We start from the raw sequence: 16,115 nt of genomic DNA on the forward strand, positions 1-16,115 counted from the left end.
CAGCACTTTCCCAGTCTCTTCTTGTTCCAGGCAGGTGTCTTATTCCCCCGAGGGCCCTGGGAAGCAGGGGAGCTTTGTAGTCCTGCCAGGGGACCGGTCCTGCCAGCACGAGACGGGGGCGAGCGTGCCCCTGCACACGCGTTCCGCTGCGCCGTGCCACCGGCTCCCCTGGGGCGGGCAGGGATGCGGCTCCCGGGACCCCGCTGCATGCTGGCAGGAGGATAATGTGGCTACGTAACACTAATGACCGGCCGGGGCAATTTATCGAAGCTCTTTTGTGGCAGCTCACGCCCTGGTGAAGACAAAAGAGGGGCTTGAGACATTAGATCACCAAATTTACGGCCTGACCCGAACTTCGAAATAAAGCTTCATCGGAGAAAGGAAAGCAAGGGAGTGACACAGCTCCGTGTGCAGGCAACCTCCCTTCGTTTCAAACCACTGGGTCTCACAGGGCATCTCACTGCCCAGCAGGATTAGGCACGTTTAGGGGCTTCAGGATTCACACCAGCCGTTGGGATGTTTTATGAAGAGGAGCCAGCCAAATCTAAGATGCGGCCCTGGGCTGCTGGCATGGTCCCTCCCCTGCTGACACGGGGGCTGGAAGACTGAGCAGAGAGGCCAGGGATGGAAAGGACCATGGAGAATATACTTGGCAGGTAGCTTGCTTTCAAGTCACTGCTGAGCAAATTTAACACCGCAGCATTTGGGAAGAGCCCATGTGGCACATATAGGCTATACTAAAGACATAGAGAGCAGTTTTCTGCCCTGGCAGTCGGCACAGTGCCAGTGCTCACTTTTTTTTTTTCTTTTTTTTTTTTTTTTTTTTAAGTTTGGCTACTTACTTGCCTGTCCCACTTCGGAACAGGATCTTCCGACTAGTCATTTGCAATAACCCTGAAAGGCAGGAAACCGCCGTGTTGCCACACTGGAGACTGACCACAGCATCCCACCAACAACCAATAGGAAACGCTCCCCACGGCTGCCCCAGCAGCCCCACCCCACCAGCACACACAGACCAGCGCTCACTGGGACAACGAGGAGCCTCCCCGGCCCCACACTCACCGAAGCCCAGGACCAAAGGGACTTGGCAGAGTTTCGTACAGATGTGCATTTCCTACGCTGCAGACGAAAACGAATTGCAGGCTGGATGGGCCGGGAACATCAGCAGCACGAGCAAAGGCTCCCGCTTCCCCTCCTGCCCCCAAGGGAACAGGGACGGAGGTAGCGAACATCATTTATCAGTCAACTTGTGCTGAGAGACCCTGTGTCCTCCCCAGCGGAGGAGCAGGAGCAGGGGCAGCATGAGGCAAGTCAGGAAAGAGGTCTACAGGGGTGATGGAAATAGCCTGGAGAGCCTTTCAATTGCAAGGTTATTGCTCTGAATCCAGCCCAGGCGACGGACCTTATCAAGCAGTGTCACTACACAGCACCTATTTCATGGCCATGAGTTGATCGTTAGGCTTCTTAGGTAGCAGCTGCTCACATCATTAAAAATACCACCGGCAACCCTGGCCATCTTAGCAGAGACACTGAAGATTTAATTGGAAAGGACACCATAAATATTCTCCTTTTGTCAGTCTAGATGATCCGCCTCGACCAGGCCTAAGGCATACTGATGGAAAAGCTGCTGCCACCCTGCTCTGCATCCAGTGAGTTTAGTCACCAGAGTGGGGAAAGCGATGCATCAGTGATCTGTCTGGGAGAAATATTTGTTTAAATGGTAAAGAATGCCCAGAAAACAATTAGCTAACATCTGCTGAACTGCTGGCAGCTTGATTTATCTCACTATTTAGTAAATGGTATATTTAAGAAAAAAAAAGCAAATTAGAGCTGGTATGTGAAAATACTGGAACTGAGGTCTTTGAGCAGCAAATTCTTGATACAGAGGAGGACAGATAGTGCTTTTTTTATAATTATGCAAGACAGTTTTTCTGCAGCCCCTTCCCTAGCAATACTGGAAGGCTCTTCCTCAAAGGACCCTTGCTCTGGTAACAGTGGGAGTTAATATGTTTTTTCATTAGAGATGCAAGTGAAGTAACCTTCAGACTCACATCACCTTATCTTCTGTGGTGTCTCCCACCCAGATTTCTATCTGATGTTTCAGCTCCGGGCAAGCTTTCACCTTTGGAAAATAAACTGAAAATAAAGAATTGGGGGGGGTTAGTTATGTAAGTAATTTCTAGGGTCTTCATCTACCCTTCTTCCCCCATCTACAAGACAGAAATTATCATGTTAATCCCAAAATGGCAAATCACCTCTGAGTCCTCGGAAAGTCTCTGTAGCAAGGAAGTAGATAGGATTTTACTTCAGAGAGCGAACCTATAGATTAATAAAATTTGCATGCTTTATAGCCATAATGAGTGAGCTTGGACCTAACAGGCACTCAGTTCTTGCTACTGTTTGAGTTCAGCAGTCAGAATCTGGCCATAAATATCACAACTATACCAGAAATTTTGCTCTACCAGAAACTGTTCACCTTTACCTAAAGCTTTAGAAAAACAATCATCCTGCAGTTTTGTCCTACTCAGCTATATTTTCATTACTTTTTTCCTGTATAAATATATTATAATGAAGGATATGTATCTAGACTGTATTATACCATGTATATATTTAGTATCTATATTCACAGACTATACATGAATGTTGGTTTGTTTAGAAATGCAGTAAATAAATATACTACATTGCTGCTTCAGTCATAAGTGAGTACACTGAACTGCAGCTGTGAAAATAAGAGGAATAAAAGTCCATTTTATGATATGTCATCACTTATTTTTTCCTGTTTATCCAATAACTCACAGTGTCAGAAGGGCTGTAAGGCATCCTCAGCTGTTAGTGTGAATTCACAGGGTTCTTGCTGTAGACGTAGACTTCACTTATGCTTGCTCTTGTCTCAAATGCTCAGGAATCTAGTAGTCAAGGATCTGAACTTGAGAGCTGGGAGTTTTCACTCTACAAAAGTAGCCCATATCGCCCAGGACACTGGCTGAGCCTGGAGCATGCCTCAGAAATCAGTAGAAATGAGGCATGATCAACAGATCCTCACCTGGGACAATCCATGGGCTGGTGCGGCTCCTCCAGCCACCTCAGCCCCCACCCCAGGGTTCACCCACCTCCTTTACCAGCACCCATTGCCCCACAACACCCCCCTGCTCCCTGCTTGCACTGGGCTGCAAAGCATCTCAGGGGGCACCAGCACTACCAAAATCCCTCCTCTGCAAGCTGAAAATTTGGGCATGGACCCGGCAGCCATGCTCCCATCAGGTGGCACGGGCCAGGGCCACGCTGGCTGTCACATGCAGACCAGGGCCATGGTGGAAAGCTTCCCCCCTCTGGTAAACTTGCACCTGTAGCCCACGGCAAAACCTGCATCCCACGTGTTTATGGTTGTTCTGCACGGCGACGGTGGAAAAGGATGTCTGTGGATATTGCTTCTGACTTAGACAAATCACTACAGAGGCTGTTTTAGGGCTGCATTTGCTTATGGGTGATGTGCACATGGAAACAAGCTGAGCCTAGGTATATGCTCTGAATGTGTCCCTGTGCTACAGGGACAAGCCCCAAAGTTTAGAGAGCATCTGTCCCCGACAATGAGCTGAGGCTGGTTATTAACTCTCGAGCCCAATCTTAGTGGCATGTTCTACCTCAGGGCAATTAATGGGCATGACGCATCCTAAGGCAAGAAAACATCAAAGAAAAAGCTTTAGTCTTACTGTAAACTAAGCCAGGCAAGGCCAACACTGTTCCTGTGAAGGAGGGACACACGTCCTTGTGATTGGTATTGCTGGTGAGACGAGCACCCTTAGGAAGATGACAACTTTGTGCCAATTTCTATTTTTCTGGGTTCTTATGTTTTCTTTTTCCTTCAGTCATATCTTGCCTTTCCATATGAAGAAGGAGGGAGTTGAGCAGAACCCAGAAGTAATTAACACACAGCATCGAGCCCTGCTTTTGAGAATAAGGTGAGGAAACACACTGGCTATTATGCAGCGACCACAGAGTTGAAGCAAGAGTCACACTAACAAAGATAGGAAGGATGACAAACTTAGACTCAGGAAGGTGAATAAAAGCATCAGGCTGAAACACGCGGAAATTTTATTCTAGCAGTTATCTTCTGAAACCAAAATTGGGATTAAAAACACGTTTATAATGAATGACACTCCCCCTGCAGCCCAGCAGCATTCATGTGGACAAGAGATAGCAGGGCAGCATTAGTCACCAGCGAGGTAAGGAGCTGCAATGGGTGGTGGAGCCCCAGAGACCCTGCTCAGCGCAAATCCGCTCGAGAAGGAGCAGCAGCATCGCATCCCAGGTGGAGGGCTCTCGCCAAGGCTTATCACCCATAAAACGTAAAAAGAATAAAAACAAGGACAGCGATTTGTGCATACAGCTATTTGTTCTGGCCAGCAATATCGTAGGGCAGTGACCGGCAACCCCAGCCATAAAATAAGAGCTGACCTGAAAGGGAACTTTTCTCCTTTCTGCTTTTTTCTCAGCTGAGCCACCTACACTGAGAAATGACTTATCCTCCCAGCTCCCCCTGCTCCAGCAAGAGGCAGAGCTGGCAATTCTTCTGCAGGCATTAAGGTCCTGATCTTGCTCCCAGCAAAGTCAAAGGCAAAATTCCCATTGTATGAAGGATCACAGCTAATTTCCTGCAAGCTCGGTGAAGTTGTTCAAGCCAGCTTCCCAAAACAAGTCCATGCATTTTTAAAACCACAGCTGGGGGTATACTGTATTATAACATGACCCCTGAGAGGGTAAAAATTGCTGCGAGGTGAGTCCTCCTAGCTATTGTTTTAGGCTGCTGACTCAGGAAGACAGGACTGCCTTGTTTCCCATCTGAAAGGACTTTTTTTATTTATTTCAGGACCACACAGGCTAGAAACGGCTTGGGGTTGTTGGTTTGTGGGTGGAAGGGGAGGGGTGGGAGGTTCCCTCCATCAACACAAATTGCGAGGAAACTCAGGGTTCACGAGAAGCAGCTTTCCGGTGCCCCGGCACGGCGGGAGGCCGGCGGGGATCTCTCCGGGGCTCCCCGCGGGCACAGATGCTGAAAACCGAGGTGCCAGGGCAGCAGGTACAGCCGGCAGAGCCGCCCCGGGGTGGCCAGCCGGCGGGAGCAACCTTCTGGGGAGAAGGTGGGAACCAGATCAGGGGGCACCGCGCAGGAAAATGCTGGGGACGGCCAAGCGCGAAGAGGAAGCCGGGGCTGCGGTAGGCATCGTGCGATTCCTGTGGGCCACTAATAAATGCCAAAGAGGAAGGGAGTTGAGCCAGGATGCTGATTAAGGGCCCCCCCGCCCCACAGAGGGTGGAGGAAGGCCTCCAAAGATGCAGCCTTGGTCTACACAGGTCTAGAAAGCCGGTTGCCGCTGAGGTCAAAGCCATGGTGTGCCCCTGGCCCAGCTCGCTCCAAGCCATCTCCAGGTCCCCCCCCAGCACACAGACCACCCGCAATTCCTATCGAAGCAGGAACAGGGTCAGTCTATCCCGGGCGCGACTGCAAATGCTCCTCAGGGGGCTGTTACCTGAGTCTGACCGGTCCTGAATTAGTCCCCACTTAAACACATGCAGAAATAAAATGGGCCAATCGCTTTCCTATCAGCAATTTATGGAACATTAGAGTCTGAATTGGCAAAAGTCCCGCTTTGCTGAGAGCAAGATCAGGCGCTCGCACAGCACTTCACGTACAATTACTTTTAATTCAGCTCAGTTACCAGTGAACTATAATATCTGCGAGAATTTTTAAATGGATCATTTTGTCAGTTTTTCTCCTTATATTTGCTCTGCCTTAAACACTTGTCACCAATTTTATTTAATTAGCACCACAATTGTATTAACACCACATTTTTTTAAATTTAATTATGCTTCTGCAGTACCACAGCTTGTTTTGTGCAATTAGCGCTCTACTTTCATACAAATTAATCTCCCTGGAGAACTGCATCAAAAATAGAGAAAAAGAGACCTCATTTAATGGAAATAACAACATCAACTGACTATACATGTGTATAGCCCTCATATGTTGCCAAACATTCAATTTGAGGTTTGTGCCTCCCATACACGCAATATGATCAAGCAGTTTTCTCAGGAGTGAATTCAATAATTTTATTTTGTCGTGGCTTTCTGTCCTGGACATAGTGCAAAGAGTTAACTCGTCTTCTGCTCTATCAGGCAATGTAATCTAAAGAGGACAGGAGGAAGACTGGTTCCTGTATCTGGTAAACATTTTCTTTATCAGGGAATGTAAGAGTGCCTCTAACAGCCCTTTCTCACTTTAACTGCAGAGAATTTGAGGTGGATTTAGGGTATTTAAGGAGACTGACTGCTCAGTCTCTGTGATGCTCTTTCTGTGCTGAGGTTTGTTTAGTGTTTTGACTGCCCTCCACATAAACGGCGATGAACCTGAACCACTGACTTATTCTCCAGCTTGTTTATACGGCGAACAGCAAAACACAGCTAATTCCTGTGGCGGAAGAAGCTGAGCAGGCCAACTTTACTTGTTACCCTTCTTAGTGCCATGGTGTCAGAAGCGAGCAAGAAGCGTGGCCCAGGAGGGAGTGTTTTGCCCAGTTATTTGCTTCGCACTTTTTTGTGCCGTCTTTTATATTCATTTGCCGTCCCCTGAACTTCAGCGTGTTTCAGCAAACAGAAATGTTTGTGGAAAGCCCGTGTGAGAGCAGACTATAGGGGTGAGAGGGTGTGCAAGCACCTACGCAGTCAAGTGGGGTGGGGTGAGGTGGTAAAATTCCTCTGGAGTATGGCACCTAAGGGACACAACAGAGTACACGGTGGGGGGAGGTAGTCTGCAATGCCAATGTAATGAAAAGAAAGTGAGCGTGACGGTGTGGTGACCAGCTGGTTGCTACCCACTCAGCCCAAACCAAAAGCCACTTCCAAGTTTTATGCAAAAATCAGAGAAATCAAACCTAGGGCAGATACTTGAGACCATCACCAAAATCACCGGTAAAACCAGGACATGGTGCATTTTTTCACATTTCCAATAGCTGGGTTTCACAGGAGCTGACACCTTTGCTGCTGCCCTCAGAGAATACTGACCACAGCAGCAAACTTCTCCAGCCTCCCCAAATCTGGCAGGGTGGCAGAGTCACATCATCTTTAGGTATCCCTCTTAGAGACACCCGCTTCTGGGGCATCTGCATCTGCCCCAGCTTATTGCACCATGAATTGAGAGTCTGCAGAGCCATCCAAGCAGGCATGGTTAAAAGCTGTGTGGTGAAAAAGAGAGACAGAGAAATTTGTGCCTGAAGCATGTTCACTGGAACTCGTTTCAGCCCTAAAGCCATGGTGCTTTTCTGCCAGCCTTCAGAGGGATGGTTTGAAGAATCCCATATTGAGTAACTGCAAGAGGCTTCTCTGGCAAAATGTTATCTACGTCACAGAGGAACTGGAAATAACTGCAGAGAAGGATAGTTTTGGCAGTTCAGATATTATCCCAAATCCTTTTTGTCCTTTGGAATAGTACTAGAAATTCTGCAAAAAGATACTTTTACCATTTGATCAGAATTACTATAAAAATACATCTACTGTTATGGTTTCTCCTGCTTGCTCAAACTGTGATGGAGAACAGATACATTGAGAAGAAAGGCACAAAGGGAAAGCTGGTAAAAAAGTGGGAAAGAGTCAATCAGCCACACAGAACTGAAAACAGATCAAAGACCTTATCAATGATTAACAGGAGTACATCAGGGGTTTTTGGTTTTTCAAAGCTTAACTCTCAGCCAGCTGAAAGTGAAATGTGATGTGCTGCAACCTCCCAGTGTTTTTTAGAGCAAAAGAAAGTTCTACATCAGCAAACTACAGGTTCAATATTTCTTTTCAGAACTGACTTCTTCAAACTTTACCCTTTAGCCAGTCAAACAGGCCATTTTGAGCATCTGACAGCCTTGCCCTAGTGAAGTCAAATTAACTATCAAAGAAATAAAAGCCTAGGACTTGCCTGAACAATTTCTGTGCTCTGGGATAGCCGAACATCGAAACAATGCCAGAGTGACACTTGGTTTCGTCCCATTGCCACCAACCTGTATCTTGTTGGTTTGGCATCTTTCAGTTTTACAGAAGGAAGACAGAAGGAAGTCTGGCATCCCCTAATTTACTTGGTGACAGAGGAGCTTTATAAGGTGGAGAGATTCAGATTGTTGTGGAAAACCAACCAGAAGTTCGGAAAATGTCTTCCCCAACATCTCCAGATACCTTCAGGAGGACACAGGAGTTGTGAACAGCTTGGAAAGTGCAAGCTGCGAGTTGTACCAGCACCGTCCTTGCGTGGATGAGCCGTGAGCCCTCTGGCACGGTCCTTGTGTGGGGGCTGCCCTGTGCCTGCGGCGGAGGCAGGGGGGCTGTTTGCCACCCACATTGGGCAGACACCCCCCTTGCTGAGCTGCTGCGGTGGGCTGCAGAAGCAGGACACGTCTTCATGTGGGAAATCGGGAAAGCTTTAAAGGCGCTTTTGCCTTTGCGTTCCTCACAGGCTACACTACAGTTTGACCTCAAATCAGTCTCCAGTCTTTCTGTCTCTGATCGACCGTGACATCTAACATAGGCAGCTTATCCCTCTGTTTTTCAGTCCTCTCCCAGCCTACAGCAGGGTTGCCAGTACATCTGTGTTAAAAATGGTTGTGCTGGGTTCTTTTCTGCTCCAGGCCAAGGTATAAACAAAGGCCACATTTTCTGTACTCAGTATGAAATGATTCCCATGTTTTCCACTGCAACAGCACTATCTTTCTAAAGCTTATTATCTGGTATGTTTGAGTTCATGTGAGTGGTCCAGTGAAGGGCAAAATGCCTACGTGACACCTCAGATTGGCTAAAGCCAGCATCCCTAGGACAACCTGGCACCTCCAGAGGTTCCCTGGGCAGTGACTTCGCCTGTTTACACATTCGGGGCCAGCACTCACTGGGGTGGCTGTGTGTCCCTCAGGGTGCCCAGCGGAGGGGAGGGACATTTCACCCCTCTTCTCCGCTCGCCGAGCCAAGGAGGAGCATGTTACCCCTGCATTCGGGGCAGCTGTGCTTCCCACGTTGTTCCCGCGGGCACCACAAGCACAAAAGGCCGCGGCTAAGTGTCACAGTTAAGCTGTAATTATTCCCAGGAGACAATCTGGAAGGGCCTCGTCTATCCCGGGCATCTGCCTCCCTCGCAGCCAGCAATGATCTCACCCGCGGCGGAGGTCCTCCAGCGCAGACACAGCCATGCCAAAACACCATTCGCACCTCCCTGGTTTATCTGGAGCTGTTGGGTGAACGCTGCGTTTGGCAATCCTGTATCAGGGGCCGGGTGTCCCAGGGGTGAAGCTGTCAGCGTTGCCAGCACCAGTGCCTGCGTACCGCCGCCCCTTCTTCCCCGCCTTGGCAGGCGTTTGTGCTTCCAGTTGCTTCAGAAGCAAAGCACGGGTGGGGGGTTTCTGGTCAGAACCCTGGCGACCACGGGGGCTTCTGCCAACCTCACAGGACCGGCATTCCAAGGCTTCGCCGTGCTTCTGGGTGATACCTCCAGCTAAAGGGTTTCTCGTTAGCACATTAAAGCACCGTGGACTAAATCCCCCTTGTTAGCGCTTGCTGCACGGAGCAGTTGATCACTTTGCAGCAGAGGAAGTTACTCTGGAGATTAATGACACAGTCGTTCAGCTTTGTCCTTTCTATTTGTTAACTAGTTAGTTCTGCAAATAATAAATACGGAGGGAAAAAAAAAAAAAAAAAAAAAAACAAACCCAAAAAACAAACCCCAACCATATTCTCCAGAACACCACTGTGAGGAGACAGGATTAGAATGACATCAAGTGGCTTTCAGCGTGACTTTGTGCAGTGTCAGGGTAGACATTCATACTGCAATACAATTATTCAGTCAATCCCACTCCCTGTGAAGTCAATGGATACTGTGCCAGGGACTTCAAAGGAAGAAGGATCATGCCCTCCTGTGCATTTTAGGGCTCTAACAGAGGTTGCTAAAAGCAGTTTTTAAACAAAGTAATCCCATTTATTTTTCAGAGAAGCATGCAGAAACACTAGGCTTGCTAGCTACTAAGGGAATTTCATTTTTTTTTTCCAGTTAATTGTGTTCCTAAGCAGAACGAGAATGAAAACTAAGACCTTTTTTTTAATCTTCTGCAAAATGAACATTCCAAAAACCGCAAAGCTCGGTTTGGATCAATGAAAACCTTGTTTTCTAGTAACATCAAAACGTGTTTTTTTGGTTTGGATAACTGCTTCATAAGAGATTATGCTTTGTCACAGAGCATGCAAAGTAAGTATTTCGGTGATGTTTTAGTTAAATTGACACCAGAATGGTCCAGTCTGACAAGGTCTGTAAGGAATGTCTGGACCCCATTGCAAACTTTTCATTCTTGGGGTTTTTTTGTAACTGAAATCCATAATGCATTGATTTTTCATTCTCTGATAGAGAAAAAAGGAAGTTTTTGAGTAGTTCTAACCATCATCTACTAACTCACAACTTGCATTAAGGGAACATTTATAAAGAGTTAATAAATGAACAACAGATACTACGGACTTGCTACAGATAGGAATATTATGTATTCTAAATGCTCATAAGCATACAAGTGTTACAGAAATTGAGAGAAGCTCATTGTCCTCCTGTCCTCTACAGTAATCAGTTAACTATATATTAAACCATCTATTTATCGTACATTAACCATGAGTCCAGCTTAATCTGTTGATAAATCCTTCCCCTCGCATAAAGCAAGACCATTTATGTGAGAGCTACTTTGCACCAGCACCCGGCGTGATATTTTGGGTGCGGAGGCCAGCCTCCACAAAGGCTCTGCCTCCATCCAGGGCAAACTACCCTGGGCGAGACACCAAGTGCAATACCGGGAGGTGTTTATACCCCTGCTCACATCAGGATGGGCATGGCGCTGGAGGAAATGACAAGATGCAAAAGGGATGGGGACAGGAGGGAGATTTATGCACCGCCAGGTCACAAGGCTGGTAGCTCTCACACTGTCCAACTTAATGTACTGTTCAAAGGCTAGAGCAGCGAAAGAAAATAATCTGTCAAGATAATATACATTTATTTTTTTTTAATCATCTGTAGAGTCCTGAGCAAAATCATCCCCCCATCTGCAGTTCCCTGAGTTTCCCCATCCCACTCCGGTTCCCGTTTTCAGACCATGGATGCTCTTCACGCGCACCAGGCAACGAAGTGGTGCTGCCTGGCACTGCGCGGGCAATCCTACCCTCTGCTGCGGCGGCCGCCGCTTCAGCTTCATCCATGAGATGCAGGGCTCTGATGGCAACCTGGGGCGTAGTAATTTACGTGCTTCTAATACAAAGGGTCAGCTGCGCTCAATCCCCCTTTCAGATACTCCTCTCGCAAGAAATGGAAGAGGTGATCGCAAAGCCCAGGAGGCCGTCGGGGCTCGGCTGTTCAGAACAGCCATTTCCTATCCAGCGAGAAAAAGAGAGCCAGAGAGGGAGGCAGACAGAGATAAACCACAGCGCAATTTACTGCCCCAAAACAACCTCCTCAACTAAAGGCGCAACCGTAATCATTGGTGAGAAAAACCTCTCCCATCTAACATGTGAGGGTGATTTATAGCACGGCTCCCTTCCCGGCGCAAGGGCTCTGGGCAGCAGGGAGCCCCGGGCACGTCAGCTCGGGGCTGCAGAGCCCAGGCCAGTGAGCGGGTCGGAGGGGCGACTCCCAGAAAGAGGGGCGCTTTCTCCTCCTCTAGCCTGACACTGTGCAGCCACAGCATTTCTAAATGCAGCCTGTTAAAGCACAAATGCAATTACGATAACAGCAATGAAGAACAGTATGTTGAAATAGTTTTAGCATTTGAGATATCCCAGCTAATGTTTCTGAAATCTTAAGAAGCTTATTACATTAGCTCTGTTTCCTTGGTTAAACAACATCAGCTCTAAATCACTCTTCCCCAAGAGAGGCAAACAGAAAGTATAGGTGGTGGGTATCAGAAGAGCTCAGATTTTACCAAAATGATTTTAAATTAACACTGAAAATTTCACCCCAAATACTTGCTAACTCATTTAACATGGGGCATACATCAGTTTAAATTGAATTCTCATAGAGGTTTGCTTCAGCTATTACAGAATAAACTAGTTAAATAGACTGCCACCTATCCTAACAATTTCTAGCATTATCATTACTTCTAAACTGAGTAAGACATGCCAGGCTCAGGGTTCAATCTGCTGCTGAAGATGTGAGATGTCTAAAGTCATCTTTCAAATTTAAATACCGAAGGCATAAAGGTGGGAATCTCAAGGATGGATTACAACACATGCAAAGCTTAAAAAAGCATCCAGGAAGAAAGGTCTTTTCTGTGAAGAAACGCTCCTCCAATTTTAAAAAGTGGTAGATAAATTTGGCATTGATGCTCTTGTGTGCAAACCTGTATGTTTCAACAGAGCTGTGACAGCTCATATAAAGTCTGAATTTGGATCTACAGAATGGCCCCAGTGCCATCACAGTTACTGCATAAAACAGTCTCCTCTTCCTATACCCTACCTTCTGGCACCCTAGGAGAAGCTACCTTCCGCATTGCCATGTCCTCATGTGTCTTTTCTGGGCCCTAGTGCTGTTTCTGGACCTGCATAAGCTAATCCATATGTGCTGGGTCTGTGGCAGCATCGGTGTCTCCCTGTGCCCCTCCAGCTGCAGTGTCAGGTCTCCAGATTGCAAGTTCCTCGGGCCAGTTCCCATGTCTCTAAAGCACAAGATAATTCCCAGGAACTAAAAAAACTATATCCCCTCAAAGGTCAGGACTGCATGGATTTGTACAGTACAAATCCAAATATATCTACTGTTCCTGAAATACCTCTTATGCTTGCAAAAGTTTGAAAGCAGCATGTGCATGGGATAAATAATACCTATATAGGACTTTAATGATAAAACTAATCATCCTATATGCTTCTCATAGTGTAATAAAGCATCACAGCACCACGAACTGTCAGAGCTCTTCATTATACTTCACAGGCAGGTATTGCTACTCTTTGCAAAATCAACATGGCCCAAGTCAGTAAAAGTAAAGTCACTACGCACAGCATTGCAAGCTTCATTTAACAGCATCGCTAACAGAATGAGGAAAAACTCGCACAGAACAAAACAGGAGATAAAGGGCAAGGTGGAGCTCCATTTCCTAGTTCTCAGTAGTCCATACATAAGTCTCCATACATTCCCCCACAACAGACCTGTTATATGCCAGTTAACCCATATTCTGGCTAATTCTCTTATTTTGCTGCGAAATTATTCCCATTTCATTACAGAAGGGGAAACTGAGGTTCAGAAAGACAAACAAAGGGGAAAAGAGCCTTGCCCAACCTCCAAGATTTCAATGCAAAGAATAGATGGCATACTTCCAGTCCTAGCAGGCACAAGGCTTACAAAAATTATCCATATGAGTTATTTCAGAATTTTAATGACCAGCTGCTATTGTTATTATTATGGGAACTACTTTACTGCCACAGATAAGTAACAGCAGTGGCCCCAAGTGCAATATCGAGAGGCAGCAAGACAAATTTGCTAAGAGCATGCAGTGAGTAGATCCACATCTCCATACCAGATCAGAGATTCTGGTTCATTATTTCCCTTTCAGCTTGTTGCATTTCTCTAGATACTTCCTGCACAAATACAGTCATGTGTCATTCACCCTAAAAGTAGTTTTCTTCTATCGATCAATTTATCATTTGTGTTTTTTCAGGCAAGTATCAGGTAGTTGGATAATTTGCAGTTACTTTTAGAAACAGGTAATCATTCCATCAATAGAGCAGAGGTGGCTCAATAAAAGATGCGGCAAAAGGAATTAATTGGGTCCTGAATGACTGCATTAATGGTTTACTAGATCTTAATAAATCATGTGGTACTTCCTCGTGTATGTCATGGGAAAGGCTTCAAAGTTGCTTAGAGAGCCAGATTCCCTCATCAGTGACAAAGACCACAAAGAAATCTACTTAGAGTTGAAGGCCTGGGAAGCAGAGGAGGAAATTATAAGGTCAGATTACTGCCTATGGTCAGCTGTATTCAAAACTCGGGAGAGTTCAGGCAGGCGCCTGCCATGTGGGTGCTCCAGGCTGCTCGTTGGTGAAGGGGGAGGAAGACACATGCACAGTGCAGCCAGGCTCCATGACGATCCTGGAGCCCTCCTGCATCGCTGGGAAACATTGCAAGAATCAAGGAACCAAACGCCAAAGCAAGCACACGCTGGCTGGAGGTTAACTGCAGCCATTAGAGATGAGCGGTTACATGGACACGCCCGTTTAAAATTAATGAGGCAGTTATTAGCTTCTATAGGTCTTTAGAGAAGTGGTTGTAGACAAGGACAGAAGCTTCTCCAAAATCAAACAAGTCAAAACATTGTTTTGTCTTCTGAATGAGATCAGGTAAGGCAGGCAGGAATAGATACCTGCCCAGGAACAAGAAACTTTACTGAAGGTCTCAATGGACTCAAGAAAAGTGCTGACCAGAGCTTACGGCCATATAAAATGTGTGCAAGTTAAGACACCCAGACAGTTCTTCTTTACAGAACAATTAGTGTTTCTTAGGACCCTCCAAAGAGGAAACTGGGAAAAAAAAAATGGACAAAACCCCCTCCTGTCACCGCTCCTTAAAAAACATCCCTTGCATGATGTGAGCTACCTATGGTGTGCATGGCAGCAGTTGGACATCATCGTAACCACGCTGATCTCCCATGTAGCCAGGGTAACCAAGACTTCATGGTGTTACTCACTGAAGGAACGGGAACTCTTCTTCCTCCTCACCAGTAAATTGATGCCTGCTGTTGGTGAGGCAATGGGTATCTTGCTAAGGATTCAACTGGTGGTTTTGCTGCATCCTGCTGTGCTGCACAGGAGAGTGATCCTTGCACGTTTATACAAATTAAAGCTTCGATGCCTTGAACTGCTGCTGAAAATGAGAAAGATATTTCCATGCAACCTTTTAGATTGGTTTCTTTTAATGTTTTTATTCTGTTCAATGACTTAAATCCAGTCTGTGATTTTATGTTCCTAGAGATACTGCAAAAGTATAAAATAATAAGACAGGCCATATCTCAAGGAGCTTACAGTCTAAACACAAGTCAAAAAGAGAACAGATGAACAGGCAAAGTAGGAAGCATGGCTGAGATTAACCAGGGATAAGACACAGAGGAGGAAGAAGTGGGGATAAAAGACTCAGCCCGATGAAACTCATACAAAATTTGGAGGGAGATAAGAAGGTCCTCCAAAGGACGTGCTGAAGGAGATTAAAGAGGTAGGAGGAGAGGCAGGAAATGATAGCGCTATGGAAGCCAAAGCAGAAGCAGGTTTCCAGAGGAGCAGCACCAACAGCCTCGACGGGGACTGGCAGGCCAAGAGGAAAACTCAGCAAAAACAGCTTGACCACGTCTCCACTGCCCCTTTCAACATTTTTTGGTGAAAGTTCAGGGGTATCTATTGCTGCAAACCATCAGAGGGAAAACGCTTGTTGGTTTGGGGGTTTGGTTTTATTTTTCTTTAACAGGGATAGGGCTTGAGAGATTCCCTAGAGCATACTCTCCTTATGATCCTTTTGGGATTAAATAACTCCAGACACATTTCCCGGAGGGCTGGATCCCCTTTCAGTTTGGCAGGCTGGATAGGCAGCTGCAACCTCTCCCTGCAGAGGGGGAGGATGTTAACTATCTCCCTGCCACAAGTTGCGTGCCATGCCTGACGTCCTTCAGCCCGGGATCAAACTGACTTTTACCCTCTAGGCTGGCTACGATACGCAGAGTGGCAGAGGGGTGTGCAGCTATCCTTTGAGAAGGATGAGGCTCCAGTGGACTTTGGCACATCCAAACCTGCGGCAGGGGAGCGAATGGCCAGCCAAGGCTGCTTGCCAAATGCCAAGCTGAACGCTGCAGCCGTGGCTGCACAACAGGGGGTCGAAGAGGGGAGAGAGGTGCTGGCTAAAAGAGCAAGCAAAAATCTTTCTGTAGGTGAACAATTCCTTCTGTAATACGTGTATTCGTATATTCTGGACATCTACGGTACTAAACCACTGGAAAACAAGGCTTGTTTTCCCAGTACATGGAAGAGAACAGAGGAATGTCCTCTCCTGCCCCCAAAAGACAAAGCACTCCCGAGAACATAAAGCCATATCATCTCAT

The sequence above is a fragment of the Tyto alba genome, unplaced genomic scaffold (genome assembly GCF_018691265.1).
Source record: "Tyto alba isolate M040663 unplaced genomic scaffold, T.alba_DEE_v4.0 Super-Scaffold_48, whole genome shotgun sequence".
In the NCBI taxonomy this organism is placed as follows: Eukaryota; Metazoa; Chordata; class Aves; order Strigiformes; family Tytonidae; genus Tyto; species Tyto alba.